General features: G+C 39.8%; 10 non-coding genes across 10 annotated transcripts; 4 read left to right on the forward strand and 6 right to left on the reverse strand.

Moving 5' to 3' along the window:
- The first annotated feature begins 1,601 nt into the window (after positions 1 to 1,601).
- Positions 1,602 to 1,684, forward strand: TRNAL-CAG (transfer RNA leucine (anticodon CAG)). Its single transcript has one exon. It is a non-coding gene; the product is annotated as a tRNA-Leu (tRNA).
- Positions 1,685 to 2,934: 1,250 nt separating this feature from the next.
- TRNAF-GAA (transfer RNA phenylalanine (anticodon GAA)) lies at positions 2,935 to 3,007 on the reverse strand. The gene has a single exon. It is a non-coding gene; the product is annotated as a tRNA-Phe (tRNA).
- A 2,463-nt stretch (positions 3,008 to 5,470) lies between these two features.
- On the forward strand, positions 5,471 to 5,553 carry TRNAL-CAA (transfer RNA leucine (anticodon CAA)). Its single transcript has one exon. It is a non-coding gene; the product is annotated as a tRNA-Leu (tRNA).
- Positions 5,554 to 6,030: 477 nt separating this feature from the next.
- TRNAF-GAA (transfer RNA phenylalanine (anticodon GAA)) lies at positions 6,031 to 6,103 on the reverse strand. The gene has a single exon. It is a non-coding gene; the product is annotated as a tRNA-Phe (tRNA).
- A 1,292-nt stretch (positions 6,104 to 7,395) lies between these two features.
- Positions 7,396 to 7,478, reverse strand: TRNAL-CAG (transfer RNA leucine (anticodon CAG)). Its single transcript has one exon. It is a non-coding gene; the product is annotated as a tRNA-Leu (tRNA).
- Positions 7,479 to 8,393: 915 nt separating this feature from the next.
- Positions 8,394 to 8,466, forward strand: TRNAS-GGA (transfer RNA serine (anticodon GGA)). The gene has a single exon. It is a non-coding gene; the product is annotated as a tRNA-Ser (tRNA).
- A 1,251-nt stretch (positions 8,467 to 9,717) lies between these two features.
- On the reverse strand, positions 9,718 to 9,800 carry TRNAL-CAG (transfer RNA leucine (anticodon CAG)). The gene has a single exon. It is a non-coding gene; the product is annotated as a tRNA-Leu (tRNA).
- A 689-nt stretch (positions 9,801 to 10,489) lies between these two features.
- TRNAL-CAG (transfer RNA leucine (anticodon CAG)) lies at positions 10,490 to 10,572 on the reverse strand. The gene has a single exon. It is a non-coding gene; the product is annotated as a tRNA-Leu (tRNA).
- A 4,139-nt stretch (positions 10,573 to 14,711) lies between these two features.
- Positions 14,712 to 14,784, forward strand: TRNAF-GAA (transfer RNA phenylalanine (anticodon GAA)). Its single transcript has one exon. It is a non-coding gene; the product is annotated as a tRNA-Phe (tRNA).
- Positions 14,785 to 16,037: 1,253 nt separating this feature from the next.
- TRNAL-CAG (transfer RNA leucine (anticodon CAG)) lies at positions 16,038 to 16,120 on the reverse strand. The gene has a single exon. It is a non-coding gene; the product is annotated as a tRNA-Leu (tRNA).
- Positions 16,121 to 16,991: the final 871 nt, after the last annotated feature.

Consider the following 16,991-nt stretch of genomic DNA (forward strand, 5'->3'; position numbering starts at 1 on the left):
ATGTGTTTGTTTTTAGAAAGTGTGAAATTTCCACAGTTGTGCTTGTCAGGATGGCCGAGCGGTCCAAGGCGCTGCGTTCAGGTCGCAGTCTCTACTTGAGGCGTGGGTTTGAATCCCACTTCTGATAGGTTTCTGTTACATTACAATCATGTTTTGTTTTTTTTTCATTTTCACTATGTCCCTCTGTCACAATTCAGACATTTCCACAAACCAGATTAGTCCAAGGACAAAGCCAATGAGAACCCTCTGGATCCTCAATCCTGTCCTCAATCCTGTCTGTCACAATCATGTTGTTCTCTGCTGCACTATCAGTAAGAAGAGGGAGGTGGAAAATCTCATAAAATAAACCTCAAGATACACAAAATCTTAAAGATCCTTAGCACTTTATGTTGATATTTCTCAGATTTTTTTTCCGATTTCCTCCATACTACTTTGACTTCAACTTAATTTTTCAGTATAACTACTTTCATTTTCTTCTCGCATTAGTGACTGTTCTGAAAAGAGATACTTAAAACTGTTTTTTCAGGTATATCTGCACTTCACAAAGAATGAAAATCTTGCTAAATGCATATGGAGAAAGAACTTTATCTCAAATCACTCATACTTAAAATCAGCGTGCTGAAACCCGGGATCGGACCAGTGACCTTTAGATCTTCAGTCTAACGTTCTCCCAACTGAGCTATTTCAGCAACCTACAAAGTTAATGCTACAGCATTGCAAGGCAAACTCAAAGGCGTTAATAAATTTTCAGTTCAAAATTTGCATTTTTTGGGGCCAAAAAAAAATGTGTTTGTTTTTAGAAAGTGTGAATTCTCCACAGTTGTGCTTGTCAGGATGGCCGAGTGGTCCAAGGCGCTGCGTTCAGGTCGAAGTCTCTACTTAAGGCGTGGGTTCGAATCCCACTTCTGACAGGTTTCTGTTACATTACAGTCATGTTTTTTTTTTTTTTCATTTTCACTATGTCCCTCTGTCACAATTCAGACATTTCCACAAACCAGATTAGTCCAAGGACAAAGTCAATGAGAACCCTCTGGATCCTCAATCTTGTCTGTCACAATCATGTTGTTCTCTGCTGCACTATCAGTAAGAAGAGGGAGGTGAAAAATCTCATAAAATAAGCCTCAAGATACACAAAATCTTAAAGATCCTTAGCACTTTATGTTGATATTTCTCAGATTTTTTTTCTGATTTCCTCCATACTACTTCGACTTCAACTTAATTTTTCAGTATAACTGCTTTCATTTTCTTCTCGCATTAGTGTCTTTTCTGAAAAGAGATACTTAAAACTGTTTTTTTCAGGTATATCTGCACTTCACAAAGAATGAAAATCTTGCTAAATGCATATCGAGAAAGAATTTTATCTCAAATCACTTATGCTTGAAAACAGCTTGCTGAAACCCGGGATCGGACCAGGGACCTTTAGATCTTCAGTCTAACGCGCTCCCAACTGAGTTATTTCAGCAACCTACAAAGTTAAAGCTGCAGCATTGCAAGGCAAACTCAAAGGCATTAATAAATTTTCAGTTCAAAATTTGCATTTTTGGGGCCAAACAAAAAATCTGTTTGTTTTTAGAAAGTGTGAATTTTACATTGTTGTGCTTGTCAGGATGGCCGAGCGGTCCAAGGCGCTGCGTTCAGGTCGCAGTCTCTACTTGAGGCGTGGGTTCGAATCCCACTTCTGACAGGTTTCTGTTACATTACAATCATGTTTTGTTTTTTTTTCATTTTCACTATGTCCCTCTGTCACAATTCAGACATTTCCACAAACCAGATTAGTCCAAGGACAAAGCCAATGAGAACCCTCTGGATCCTCAGTCCTGTCTGTCACAATCATGTTGTTCTTTGCTGCACTATCAGTAAAAAGAGGGAGGTGAAAAATCTCATAAAATAAACCTCAATATACACAAAATCTTAAAGATCCTTAGCACTTTATGTTGATATTTCTCAGATTTTTTTTCCGATTTCCTCCATACTACTTCGACTTCAACTTAATTTTTCAGTATAACTACTTTCATTTTCTTCTCGCATTAGTGACTGTTCTGAAAAGAGATACTTAAAACTGTTTTTTTCAGGTATATCTGCACTTCACAAAGAATGAAAATCTTGCTAAATGCATATGGAGAAAGAACTTTATCTCAAATCACTCATGCTTAAAAACAGCTTGATGAAACCTGGGATCGGACCAGGGACCTTTAGATCTTCAGTCTAACGCTCTCCCAACTGAGCTATTTCAGCAACCTACAAAGATACAGCTACAGCATTGCAAGGCAAACTCAAAGGCGTTAATACATTTTCAGTTCAAAATTTGCATTTTTGGGGCCAAAAAAAAAATGTGTTTGTTTTTAGAAAGTGTGAAATTTCCACAGTTGTGCTTGTCAGGATGGCTGAGCGGTCCAAGGCGCTGCGTTCAGTTCGCAGTCTCTACTTGAGGTGTGGGTTTGAATCCCACTTCTGACAGGTTTCTGTTACATTACAATCATGTTTTGTTTTTTTTTCATTTTCACTATGTCCCTCTGTCACAATTCAGACATTTCCACAAACCAGATTAGTCCAAGGACAAAGCCAATGAGAACCCTCTGGATCCTCAATCCTGTCTGTCACAATCATGTTGTTCTCTGCTGCACTATCAGTAAGACGAAGGAGGTGGAAAATCTCATAAAATAAACCTCAAGATACACAAAATCTTAAAGATCCTTAGCACTTTATGTTGATATTTCTCAGATTTTTTTTCCGATTTCCTCCATACTACTTCGACTTTAACTTAATTTTTCAGTATAACTACTTTCATTTTCTTCTCGCATTAGTGACTGTTCTGAAAAGAGATACTTAAAACTGTTTTTTCAGGTATATCTGCACTTCACAAAGAATGAAAATCTTGCTAAATGCATATGGAGAAAAAACTTTATCTCAAATCACTCATACTTAAAATCAGCGTGCTGAAACCCGGGATCGGACCAGGGACCTTTAGATCTTCAGTCTAACGCTCTCCCAACTGAGCTATTTCAGCAACCTACAAAGTTAAAGCTACAGCATTGCAACTCAAACTCAAAGGCGTTAATAAATTTTCAGTTCAAAATTTGCATTTTTTGGGGCCAAAAAAAAAATGTGTTTGTTTTTAGAAAGTGTGAATTTTCCACAGTTGTGCTTGTCAGTATGGCCGTGCGGTCCAAGGCGCTGCGTTCAGGTCGCAGTGTCTACTTGAGGCGTGGGTTTGAATTGCACTTCTGACAGGTTTCTGTTACATTACAGTCATGTTTTGTTTTTTTTTCATTTTCACTATGTCACTCTGTCACAATTCAGACATTTCCACAAACCAGATTAGTCCAAGGACAAAGCCAATGAGAACCCTCTGGATCCTCAGTCCTGTCTGTTACAATCATGTTGTTCTTTGCTGCACTATCAGTAAAAAGAGGGAGGTGAAAAATCTCATAAAATAAACCTCAAGATACACAAAATCTTAAAGATCCTTAGCACTTTATGTTGATATTTCTCAGATTTTTTTTCCGATTTCCTCCATACTACTTCGACTTCAACTTAATTTTTCAGTATAACTACTTTCATTTTCTTCTCGCATTACTGACTGTTCTGAAAAGAGATACTTAAAACTGTTTTTTTCAGGTATATCTGCACTTCACAAAGAATGAAAATCTTGCTAAATGCATATGGAGAAAGAACTTTATCTCAAATCACTCATGCTTAAAAACAGCGTGCTGAAAACCGGGTTCGGACCAAGGACCTTTAGATCTTCAGTCTAACGCTCTCCCAACTGAGCTATTTCAGCAACCTACAAAGTTAATGCTACAGCATTGCAAGGCAAACTCAAAGGCGTTAATACATTTTCAGTTCAAAATTTGCCTTTTTTTGGGGCCAAACAAAAAATGTGTTTGTTTTTAGAAAGTGTGAATTTTCCACAGGTGTGCTTGTCAGGCTGGCCGAGCAGTCCAAGGCGCTGTGTTCAGGTCGCAGTCTCTACTTGAGGTGTGGGTTCAAATCCCACTTCTGACAGGTTTCTGTTACATTACAATCATGTTTTGTTTTTTTTTCATTTTCACTATGTCCCTCTGTCACAATTCAGACATTTCCACAAACCAGAATAGTCCAAGGACAAAGCCAATGAGAACCCTCTGGATCCTCAATCCTGTCTGTCACAATCATGTTGTTCTCTGCTGCACTATCAGTAAGAAGAGGGAGGTGGAAAATCTCATAAAATAAACCTCAAGATACACAAAATCTTAAAGATCCTTAGCACTTTATGTTGATATTTCTCAGATTTTTTTTCCGATTTCCTCCATACTACTTCGACTTCAACTAAATTTTTCAGTATAACTACTTTCATTTTCTTCTCGCATTAGTGACTGTTCTAAAAAGAGATACTTAAAACTGTTTTTTTCAGGAATATCTGCACTTCACAAAGAATAAAAATCTTGCTAAATCCATATGGAGAAAGAACTTTATCTCAAATCACTCATACTTAAAAACAGCGTGCTGAAACCCGGGATCGGACCAGGGACCTTTAGATCTTCAGTCTAATGCTCTCCCAACTGAGCTATTTCAGCAACCTACAAAGTTAAAGCTACAGCATTGCAAGGCAAACTCAAAGGCGTTAATAAATTTTCAGTTCAAAATTTGCATTTTTTGGGGCCAAACAAAAAATGTGTTTGTTTTTAGAAAGTGTGAATTTTCCATTGTTGTGCTTGTCAGGATGGCCGAGCGGTCCAAGGCGCTGCGTTCAGGTCGCAGTCTCTACTTGAGGCGTGGGTTTAAATCCCACTTCTGACAGGTTTCTGTTACATTACAATCATGTTTTTTTTTTTTTCATTTTCACTATGTCCCTCTGTCACAATTCAGACATTTCCACAAACCAGATTAGTCCAAGGACATAGCCAATGAGAACCCTCTGGATCCTCAATCCTGTCTGTCACAATCATGTTGTTCTCTGCTGCACTATCAGTAAGAAGAGGGAGGTGAAAAATCTCATAAAATAAACCTCAAGATACACAAAATCTTAAAGATCCTTAGCACTTTATGTTGATATTTCTCAGATTTTTTTTCCGATTTCCTCCATACTACTTCGACTTCAACTTAATTTTTAAGTATAACTACTTTCATTTTCTTCTCGCATTAGTGACTGTTCTGAAAAGAGATACTTAAAACTGTTTTTTTCAGGTATATCTGCACTTCACAAAGAATGAAAATCTTGCTAAATGCATATGGAGAAAGAACTTTATCTCAAATCACTCATACTTAAAAACAGCGTGCTGAAACCCGGGATCGGACCAGGGACCTTAAGATCTTCAGTCTAACGCTCTCCCAACTGAGCTATTTCAGCAACCTACAAAGTTAAAGCTACAGCATTGCAAGGCAAACTCAAAGGCGTTAATAAATTTTCAGTTCACAATTTGCCTCTTTTTGGGGCCAAACAAAAAATGTGTTTGTTTTTAGAAAGTGTGAATTTTCCACAGTTGTGCTTGTCAGGATGGCTGAGCGGTCCAAGGCGCTGTGTTCAAGTCGCAGTCTCTGCTTGAGGCGTGGGTTCGAATCCCACTTCTGACAGGTTTCTGTTACATTATAATCATGTTTTGTTTTTTTTCATTTTCACTATGTCCCTCTGTCACAATTCAGACATTTCCACAAACCAGATTAGTCCAAGGACAAAGCCAATGAGAACCCTCTGGATCCTCAATCCTGTCTGTCACAATCATGTTGTTCTCTGCTGCACTATCAGTAAGAAGAGGGAGGTGGAAAATCTCATAAAATAAACCTCAATATACACAAAATCTTAAAGATCCTTAGCACTTTATGTTGATATTTCTCAGATTTTTTCTCCGATTTCCTCCATACTACTTCGACTTCAACTTAATTTTTCAGTATAACTACTTTCATTTTCTTCTCGCATTAGTGACTGTTCTGAAAAGAGATACTTAAAACTGTTTTTTTCAGGTATATCTGCACTTCACAAAGAAAGAAAATCTTGCTAAATGCATATGGAGAAAGAACTTTATCTCAAATCACTCATACTTAAAAACAGCTTGCTGAAACCCGGGATCGGACCAGGGACCTTTAGATCTTCAGTCTAACGCTCTCCCAACTGAGCTATTTCAGCAACCTACAAAATTAAAGCTACAGCATTGCAAGGCAAACTCAAAGGCGTTAATACATTTTCAGTTCAAAATTTGCATTTTTTTGGGGCCAAACAAAAAATGTGTTTGTTTTTAGAAAGTGCGAATTTTCCATAGTTGTGCTTGTCAGGATGGCCGAGCGGTCCAAGGCGCTGCGTTCAGGTCGCAGGCTATACTTGAGGCGTGGGTTCGAACCCCACTTCTGACAGGTTTCTGTTACATTACAATCATGTTTTGGTTTTTTTTCATTTTCACTATGTCCCTCTGTCACAATTCAGACATTTCCACAAACCAGATTAGTCCAAGGACAAAGCCAATGAGAACCCTCTGGATCCTCAATCCTGTCTGTCACAATCATGTTGTTCTCTGCTGCACTATCAGTAAGAAGAGGGAGGTGAAAAATCTCATAAAATAAACCTCAAGATACACAAAATCTTAAAGATCCTTAGCACTTTATGTTGATATTTCTCAGATTTTTTTTCCGATTTCCTCCATACTACTTCGACTTCAACTTAATTTTTCAGTATAACTACTTTCATTTTCTTCTCGCATTAGTGACTGTTCTGAAAAGAGATACTTAAAACTGTTTTTTTCAGGTATATCTGCACTTCACAAAGAATGAAAATCTTGCTAAATGCATATGGAGAAAAAACTTTATCTCAAATCACTCATACTTAAAAACAACGTACTGAAACCCGGGATCGGACCAGGGACCTTTAGATCTTCAATCTAACGCTCTCCCAACTGAGCTATTTCAGCAACCTACAAAGTTAAAGCTACAGCATTGCAAGGCAAACTCAAAGGCGTTAATAAATTTTCAGTTCAAAATTTGCCTTTTTTTGGGGCCAAACAAAAAATGTGTTTGTTTTTAGAATGTGTAAATTTTCCACAGTTGTGCTTACCAGGATGGCCGAGCGGTCCAAGGCGCTGCGTTCAGGTTGCAGTCTCTACTTGAGGCGTGGGTTCGAATCCCACTTCTGACAGGTTTCTGTCACATTACAATCATGTTTTTTTTTTTTTCATTTTCACTATGTCCCTCTGTCACAATTCAGACATTTCCACAAACCAGATTAGTCCAAGGACAAAGCCAATGAGAACCCTCTGGATCCTCAATCCTGTCTGTCACAATCATGTTGTTCTCTGCTGCACTATCAGTAAGAAGAGGGAGGTGAAAAATCTCATAAAATAAACCTCAAGATACACAAAATCTTTAAGATCCTTAGCACTTTTTGTTGATATTTCTCAGATTTTTTTTCTGATTTCCTCCATAGAAACCTGTCAGAAGTGGGATTCGAACCCACGCCTCAAGTAGAGACTGCGACCTGAACGCAGCGCCTTGGACCGCTCGGCCATCCTGACAAGCACAACTGTGGAAAATTCACACTTTCTAAAAACAAACACATTTTTTGTTTGGCCCCAAAAAAAGGCAAATTTTGAACTGAAAATGTATTAACGCCTTTGAGTTTGCCTTGCAATGCTGTAGCTTTAACTTTGTAGGTTGCTGAAATAGCTCAGTTGGGAGAGCGTTAGACTGAAGATCTAAAGGTCCCTGGTCAAATCCCGCGTTTCAGCACGCTGTTTTTAAGTATGAGTGATTTGAGATAAAGTTCTTTCTCCATATGCATTTAGCAAGATTTTCATTCTTTGAGAAGTGCAGATATACCTGAAAAAAACAGTTTTACGTATCTCTTTTTAGAACAGTCACTAATGCGAGAAGAAAATGAAAGTAGTTATACTGAAAAATTAAGTTGAAGTCGAAGTAGTATGGAGGAAATCAGAAAAAAAGTCTGAGAAATATCAACATAAAGTGCTAAGGATCTTAAAGATTTTGTGTATCTTGAGGTTTATTTTATGAGATTTTTCACCTCCCTCTTCTTACTGATAGTGCAGCAGAGAACAACATGATTGTGACAGACAGGATTGAGGATCCAGAGGGTTCTCATTGGCTTTGTCCTTGGACTAATCTGGTTTGTGGAAATGTCTGAATTGTGACAGAGGGACATAGTGAAAATGAAAAAAAAAAAAACATGATTGTAATGTAACAGAAACCTGTCAGAAATGGGATTCGAACCCACGCCTCAAGTAGAGACTGCGACCTGAACGCAGCGCCTTGGACCGCTCGGCCATCCTGACAAGCACAACTGTGGAAAATTCACACTTTCTAAAAACAAACACATTTTTTGTTTGGCCCCAAAAAAATGCAAATTTTGAACTGAAAATGTATTAACGCCTTTGAGTTTGCCTTGCAATGCTGTAGCTTTAACTTTGTAGGTTGCTGAAATAGCTCAGTTGGGAGAGCGTTAGACTGGAGATCTAAAGGTCCCTGGTCCTATCCCGGGTTTCAGCATGCTGTTTTTAAGTATGAGTGATTTGAGATAAAGTTCTTTCTCCATATGCATTTAGCAAGATTTTCATTCTTTGTGAAGTGCAGATATACCTGAAAAAAACAGTTTTAAGTATCTCTTTTCAGAACAGTCACTAATGCGAGAAGAAAATGAAAGTAGTTATACTGAAAAATTAAGTTGAAGTCGAAGTATTATGGAGGAAATCAGAAAAAAAATCTGAGAAATATCAACATAAAGTGCTAAGGATCTTTAAGATTTTGTGTATCTTGAGGTTTATTTTATGAGATTTTTCACCTCCCTCTTCTTACTGATAGTGCAGCAGAGAACAACATGATTGTGACAGACAGGATTGGATCCAGAGGGTTCTCATTGGCTTTGTCCTTGGACTAATCTGGTTTGTGGAAATGTCTGAATTGTGACAGAGGGACATAGTGAAAATGAAAAAAAAACAAAACATGATTGTAATGTAACAGAAACCAGTCAGAAGTGGGATTCGAACCCACGCCTCAATTAGAGACTGCGACCTGAACGCAGCGCCTTGGACCGCTCGGCCATCCTGACAAGCACAACTGTGTAAAATTCACACTTTCTAAAAACAAACACATTTTTTGTTTGGCCCCAAAAAAATGCAAATTTTGAACTGAAAATGTATTAACGCCTTTGAGTTTGCCTTGCAATGCTGTAGCTTTAACTTTGTAGGTTGCTGAAATAGCTCAGTTGGGAGAGCGTTAGACTGAAGATCTAAAGGTCCCTGGTCCGATCCCGGGTTTCAGCATGCTGTTTTTAAGTATGAGTGATTTGAGATAAAGTTCTTTCTCCATATGCATTTAGCAAGATTTTCATACTTTGTGAAGTGCAGATATACCTGAAAAAAAAAGTTTTAAGTATCTCTTTTCAGAACAGTCACTAATGCGAGAAGAAATTGAAAGTAGTTATACTGAAAAATTAAGTTGAAGTCGAAGTAGTATGGAGGAAATCGGAGAAAAAATCTGAGAAATATCAACATAAAGTGCTAAGGATCTTTAAGATTTTGTGTATCTTGAGGTTTATTTTATGAGATTTTCCATCTCCCTCTTCTTACTGATAGTGCAGCAGAGAACAACATGATTGTGACAGACAGGATTGAGGATCCAGAGGGTTCTCATTGGCTTTGTCCTTGGACTAATCTGGTTTGTGGAAATGTCTGAATTGTGACAGAGGGACATAGTGAAAATGAAAATAAAACAAAACATAATTGTAATGTAACAGAAACCTGTCAGAAGTGGGATTCGAACCCACGCCTCAATTAGAGACTGCGACCTGAACGCAGCGCCTTGGACCGCTCGGCCATCCTGACAAGCACAACTGTGTAAAATTCACACTTTCTAAAAACAAACACATTTTTTGTTTGGCCCCAAAAAAAGGCAAATTTTGAACTGAAAATTTATTAACGCCTTTGAGTTTGCCTTGCAATGCTGTAGCTTTAACTTTGTAGCTTGCTGAAATAGCTCAGTTGGGAGAGCGTTAGACTGAAGATCTAAAGGTCCCTGGTCCGATCCCGGGTTTCAGCACGATGTTTTTAAGTATGAGTGATTTGAGATAAAGTTCTTTCTCCATATGCATTTAGCAAGATTTTCATTCTTTGTGAAGTGCAGATATACCTGAAAAAAACAGTTTTAAGTATCTCTTTTCAGAACAGTCACTAATGCGAGAAGAAAATGAAAGTAGTTATACTGAAAAATTAAGTTGAAGTCGAAGTAGTATGGAGGAAATCAGAAAAAAAATCTGAGAAATATCAACATAAAGTGCTAAGGATCTTTAAGATTTTGTGTATCTTGAGGTTTATTTTATGAGATTTTTCACCTCCCTCTTCTTACTGATAGTGCAGCAGAGAACAACATGATTGTGACAGACAGAATTGAGGATCCAGAGGGTTCTCATTAGCTTTGTCCTTGGACTAATCTGGTTTGTGGAAATGTCTGAATTGTGACAGAGGGACATAGTGAAAATGAAAAAAAAAACCATGATTGTAATGTAACAGAAACCTGTCAGAAGTGGGATTCGAACCCACGCCTCAAGCAGAGCCTGCGACCTGAACGCAGCGCCTTGGACCGCTCGGCCATCCTGACAAGCACAACTGTGGAAAATTCACACTTTCTAAAAACAAACACATTTTTTGTTTGGCCCCAAAAAAAGGCAAATTTTGAACTGAAAATGTATTAACGCCTTTGAGTATGCCTTGCAATGCTGTAGCTTTAACTTTGTAGGTTGCTGAAATAGCTCAGTTGGGAGAGCGTTAGACTGAAGATCTAAAGGTACATACACACCCTTTCTGACTCTATCCTACCGCTGTCCTCCATATCTTCACTCCACGACACAAACAGTGCCACCATTTTCTACAACGCCACTCTCACATCAGCTATTGATTCAGTCGCTCCTCTTGTGAACGGCAGAGCAAGACGAATCAATAGACAACCCTGGCACAACAGCCTCACTAAAAAACTACGGCAAGTGTCTAGAGCCGCAGAGCGGCGCTGGAAGAAAACGCACTCCCAGGAAGACTTCACCACATTCAAAAATGCAATTCACACATTTCGCTTGGCCCTTACCTCGGCTAAACAGAATTACTTCAAAAACCTCATATCCTCTTTAACACACAACCCCAAACAGCTATTTAACACTTTTACCTCCCTCCTTCGCCCACCGCTGCCCCCTCCAACCTCCCTCATCTCCGCAGAAGAATTTGCCACATATTTCAAAGAAAAGATCGACCAAACCAGACAAGTCTTTTCTGCTGAACCACCACAACCCCTTTATATAACAGACCACTGCCCCTCCCCCATAAACTTCCTCCCCACTATCACCGAAGGAGAGCTTGCACATCTTCTCTCAAAAGCGCACCTCACTACATGCGCACTTGACCCCATCCCATCCCACCTCCTCCCCAACCTCACCACTATCCTTATTCCCGCCTTATCCCATCTCTTCAACCTATCTCTAACAACTGGTACCTTCCCTTCTGCCTTTAAGCATGCAACAGTCACACCTATCCTAAAGAAACCTTCCCTCGACCCAACCTCTACTACCAGCTATCGACCCATATCGCTACTCCCACTTGCCTCAAAACTCCTGGAACAGCATGTCCATGCTGAACTTTCCTCCCACCTCTCCTCTAACTCTCTCTTTGACAACCTACAGTCCGGCTTCCGTCCACATCATTCCACTGAAACTGCCCTGACTAAAATCACAAATGACTTACTTACCGCCAAAGCTAACAACCACTTCTCTGTACTCCTACTTCTAGACCTATCCTCAGCCTTTGACACTGTTGACCACTCCCTGCTACTACAGATCCTCTCTTCCCTTGGTGTCAGAGACCTCGCTCTCTCTTGGATCTCTTCATACCTCTCCAACCGCACTTTTAGTGTCTCCCATTCCCACACAACCTCTTCATCCCGTTCTCTCTCTGTTGGTGTCCCTCAAGGCTCTGTCCTGGGACCCTTACTTTTTTCTATCTATACATTTGGCCTGGGACAACTCATAAAGTCCCATGGCTTCCAGTACCACCTATATGCTGATGACACTCAGATCTACCTCTCTGGTCCAGATGTCACATCTCTGCTGTCCAGAATCCCAGAGTGCCTATCTGCTATATCTTCCTTCTTTTCCTCTCGCTTCCTAAAGCTCAATATGGCCAAAACTGAACTGATCATCTTTCCTCCATCTCCCCTGCACTCTCCACCTGATCTATCCATTACAATTAATAACATCACGCTCTCCCCAGCACCCAAAGTTCGGTGCCTCGGAGTGACCTTTGACTCTGCCCTGTCCTTCATACCGCACATCCAATCCCTCACCACCTCCTGCCGTTTTCAACTCAAAAATATCTCCAGAATCCACCCTTTCCTCAATCCCCAATCTACAAAAATTCTAGTGCACGCCCTCATAATCTCCCGCATCGACTACTGCAACATCCTCCTCTGTGGTCTCCCTGCTAACACACTCGCCCCTCTCCAGTCCATCCTTAATTCTGCTGCCCGAATGATCCACCTCTCTCCTCAATACCACCCCGCTTCTCCTCTCTGCAAGTCCCTCCACTGGCTCCCAATCTTCCACCGTATCCAATTCAAATTACTAACACTGACCTACAAAGCTATCCATAATCTGTCTCCTCCATATATCTCTGAACTAATCTCTCGCTACACTCCAAAACGTAACCTCCGGTCCTCCCAAGATCTCCTTCTATCCTCCTCTCTCATTCGCTCCTCATGCAACCGACTCCAAGACTTCTCCCGAGCATCCCCAGTCTCCTGGAACTCACTGCCTCAACACGTCAGACTATCTACTACACTCGCAAGCTTCAAACGGAACCTAAAGACTCATCTGTTCAGAAATGCCTATAACCTTCAATGACCTCACTGCTTCACCACCGTGCGGAGCTGCCGCCCCACCACCGTGCGGAGCTGCCGCCCCACCACCGTGCGGAGCTGCCGCCCCACCACCGTGCGGAGCTGCCGCCCCACCACCGTGCGGAGCTGCCGCCCCACCACCGTGCGGAGCTGCCGCCCCACCTACACCCCACCTACTGTCTCCTCCCCAAAATCCTTTAGGATGTAAGCCCGCAAGGGCAGGGCCCTCTTCCCCCTGTGCTAGTCTGTCTATTGTAACGTGTACATGTATTCTGTATGTAACCCCCTCATGTACAGCACCATGGAATCAATGGTGCTCTATAGATAAACAATAATAATAATAATAATAATAAAGGTCCCTGGTCCGATCCCGGGTTTCAGCAAGCTGTTTTTAAGTATGAGTGATTTGAGATAAAGTTCTTTCTCCATATGCATTTAGCAAGATTTTCATTCTTTGTGAAGTGCAGATATACCTGAAAAAAAAAGTTTTAAGTATCTCTTTTCAGAACAGTCACTAATGCGAGAAGAAAATGAAAGTAGTTATACTGAAAAATTAAGTTAAAGTCGAAGTAGTATGGAGGAAATCGGAGAAAAAATCTGAGAAATATCAACATAAAGTGCTAAGGATCTTTAAGATTTTGTGTATCTTGAGGTTTATTTTATGAGATTTTCCACCTCCCTCTTCTTACTGATAGTGCAGCAGAGAACAACATGATTGTGACAGACAGGATTGAGGATCCAGAGGGTTCTCATTGGCTTTGTCCTTGGACTAATCTGGTTTGTGGAAATGTCTGAATTGTGACAGAGGGACATAGTGAAAATGAAAAAAAAACAAAACATGATTGTAATGTAACAGAAACCTGTCAGAAGCGGGATTCGAACCCACGCCTCACATAGCGACTGCGACCTGAACGCAGCGCCTTGGACCGCTCGGCCATCCTGACAAGCACAACTGTGGAAAATTCACACTTTCTAAAAACAAACACATTTTTTGTTTGGCCCCAAAAAAAGGCAAATTTTGAACTGAAAATGTATTAACGCCTTTGAGTTTGCCTTGCAATGCTGTAGCTTTAACTTTGTAGGTTGCTGAAATAGCTCAGTTGGGAGAGCGTTAGACTGAAGATCTAATGGTCCCTGGTCCGATCCCGGGTTTCAGCACGCTGTTTTTAAGTATGAGTGATTTGAGATAAAGTTCTTTCTCCATATGCATTTAGCAAGATTTTCATTCTTTGTGAAGTGCAGATATACCTGAAAAAAACAGTTTTAAGTATCTCTTTTCAGAACAGTCACTAATGCGAGAAGAAAATGAAAGTAGTTATACTGAAAAATTAAGTTGAAGTCGAAGTAGTATGGAGGAAATCAGAAAAAAAATTTGAGAAATATCAACATAAAGTGCTAAGGATCTTTAAGATTTTGTGTATCTTGAGGTTTATTTTATGAGATTTTTCACCTCCCTCTTCTTACTGATAGTGCAGCAGAGAACAACATGATTGTGACAGACAGGATTGAGGATCCAGAGGGTTCTCATTGGCTTTGTCCTTGGACTAATCTGGTTTGTGGAAATGTCTGAATTGTGACAGAGGGACATAGTGAAAATGAAAAAAAAAAAAACATGATTGTAATGTAACAGAAACCTGTCAGAAGTGGGATTCGAACCCACGCCTCAAGCAGAGCCTGCGACCTGAACGCAGTGCCTTGGACCGCTCGGCCATCCTGACAAGCACAACTGTGGAAAATTCACACTTTCTGAAAACAAACACATTTTTTGTTTGGCCCCAAAAAAAGGCAAATTTTGAACTGAAAATGTATTAACGCCTTTGAGTTTGCCTTGCAATGCTGTAGCTTTAATTTTGTAGGATGCTGAAATAGCTCAGTTGGGAGAGCGTTAGACTGAAAATCTAAAGGTCCCTGGTCCGATCCCGGGTTTCAGCAAGCTGTTTTTAAGTATGAGTGATTTGAGATAAAGTTCTTTCTCCATATGCATTTAGCAAGATTTTCATTCTTTGTGAAGTGCAGATATACCTGAAAAAAACAGTTTTAAGTATCTCTTTTCAGAACAGTCACTAATGCGAGAAGAAAATGAAAGTAGTTATACTGAAAAATTAGGTTGAAGTCGAAGTAGTATGGAGGAAATCAGAAAAAAAATCTGAGAAATATCAACATAAAGTGCTAAGGATCTTAAAGATTTTGTGTATCTTGAGGTTTATTTTATGAGATTTTTCACCTCCCTCTTCTTACTGATAGTGCAGCAGAGAACAACATGATTGTGACAGACAGGATTGAGGATCCAGAGGGTTCTCATTGGCTTTGTCCTTGGACTAATCTGGTTTGTGGAAATGTCTGAATTGTGACAGAGGGATATAGTGAAAATGAAAAAAAAACAAAACATGATTGTAATGTAACAGAAACCTGTCAGAAGCGAGATTCGAACCCACGCCTCACATAGAGACTGCAACCTGAACGCAGCGCCTTGGACCGCTCGGCCATCCTGACAAGCACAACTGTGGAAAATTCACACTTTCTAAAAACAAACACATTTTTTGTTTGGCCCCAAAAAAAGGCAAATTTTGAACTGAAAATGTATTAACGCCTTTGAGTTTGCCTTGCAATGCTGTAGCTTTAACTTTGTAGGTTGCTGAAATAGCTCAGTTGGGAGAGCGTTAGACTGAATATCTAAAGGTCCCTGGTCCGATCCCGGGTTTTAGCACGCTGTTTTTAAGTATGAGTGATTTGAGATAAAGTTCTTTCTCCATATGCATTTAGCAAGATTTTCATTCTTTGTGAAGTGCAGATATACCTGAAAAAAACAGTTTTAAGTATCTCTTTTCAGAACAGTCACTAATGCGAGAAGAAAATGAAAGTAGTTATACTGAAAAATTAAGTTGAAGTCGAAGTAGTATGGAGGAAATCGGAGAAAAAATCTGAGAAATATCAACATAAAGTGCTAAGGATCTTTAAGATTTTGTGTATCTTGAGGTTTATTTTATGAGATTTTCCACCTCCCTCTTCTTACTGATAGCGCAGCAGAGAACAACATGATTGTGACAGACAGGATTGAGGATCCAGAGGGTTCTCATTGGCTTTGTCCTTGGACTAATCTGGTTTGTGGAAATGTCTGAATTGTGACAGAGGGACATATTGAAAATGAAAAAAAAACAAAACATGATTGTAATGTAACAGAAACCTGTCAGAAGTGGGATTCGAACCCACGCCTCAAGTAGAGACTGCGACCTGAACGCAGCGCCTTGGACCGCTCGGCCATCCTGACAAGCACAACTGTGGAAAATTCACACTTTCTAAAAACAAACACATTTTTTGTTTGGCCCAAAAAAAGGCAAATTTTGAACTGAAAATGTATTAACGCCTTTGAGTTTGCCTTGCAATGCTGTAGCTTTAACTTTGTAGGTTGCTGAAATAGCTCAGTTGGGAGAGCGTTAGACTGAAGATCTAAAGGTCCCTGGTCCGATCCCGGGTTTCAGCACGCTGTTTTTAAGTATGAGTGATTTGAGATAAAGTTCTTTCTCCATATGCATTTAGCAAGATTTTCATTCTTTGTGAAGTGCAGATATACCTGAAAAAAACAGTTTTAAGTATCTCTTTTCAGAACAGTCACTAATGCGAGAAGAAAATGAAAGTAGTTATACTGAAAAATTAAGTTGAAGTCGAAGTAGTATGGAGGAAATCGGAGAAAAAATCTGAGAAATATCAACATAAAGTGCTAAGGATCTTTAAGATTTTGTGTATCTTGAGGTTTATTTTATGAGATTTTCCACCTCCCTCTTCTTACTGATAGCGCAGCAGAGAACAACATGATTGTGACAGACAGGATTGAGGATCCAGAGGGTTCTCATTGGCTTTGTCCTTGGACTAATCTGGTTTGTGGAAATGTCTGAAATGTGACAGAGGGACATAGTGAAAATGAAAAAAAAACAAAACATGATTGTAATGTAACAGAAACCTGTCATAAGTGGGATTCGAACCCATGCCTCAAGTAGAGACTGCGACCTGAACGCAGCGCCTTGGACCGCTCGGCCATCCTGACAAGCACAACTGTGCAAAATTCACACTTTCTAAAAACAAACACATTTTTTGTTTGGCCCCAAAAAAAGGCAAATTTTGAACTGAAAATGTATTAACGC

Source organism: Anomaloglossus baeobatrachus, chromosome 1, assembly GCF_048569485.1.
Source record: "Anomaloglossus baeobatrachus isolate aAnoBae1 chromosome 1, aAnoBae1.hap1, whole genome shotgun sequence".
In the NCBI taxonomy this organism is placed as follows: Eukaryota; Metazoa; Chordata; class Amphibia; order Anura; family Aromobatidae; genus Anomaloglossus; species Anomaloglossus baeobatrachus.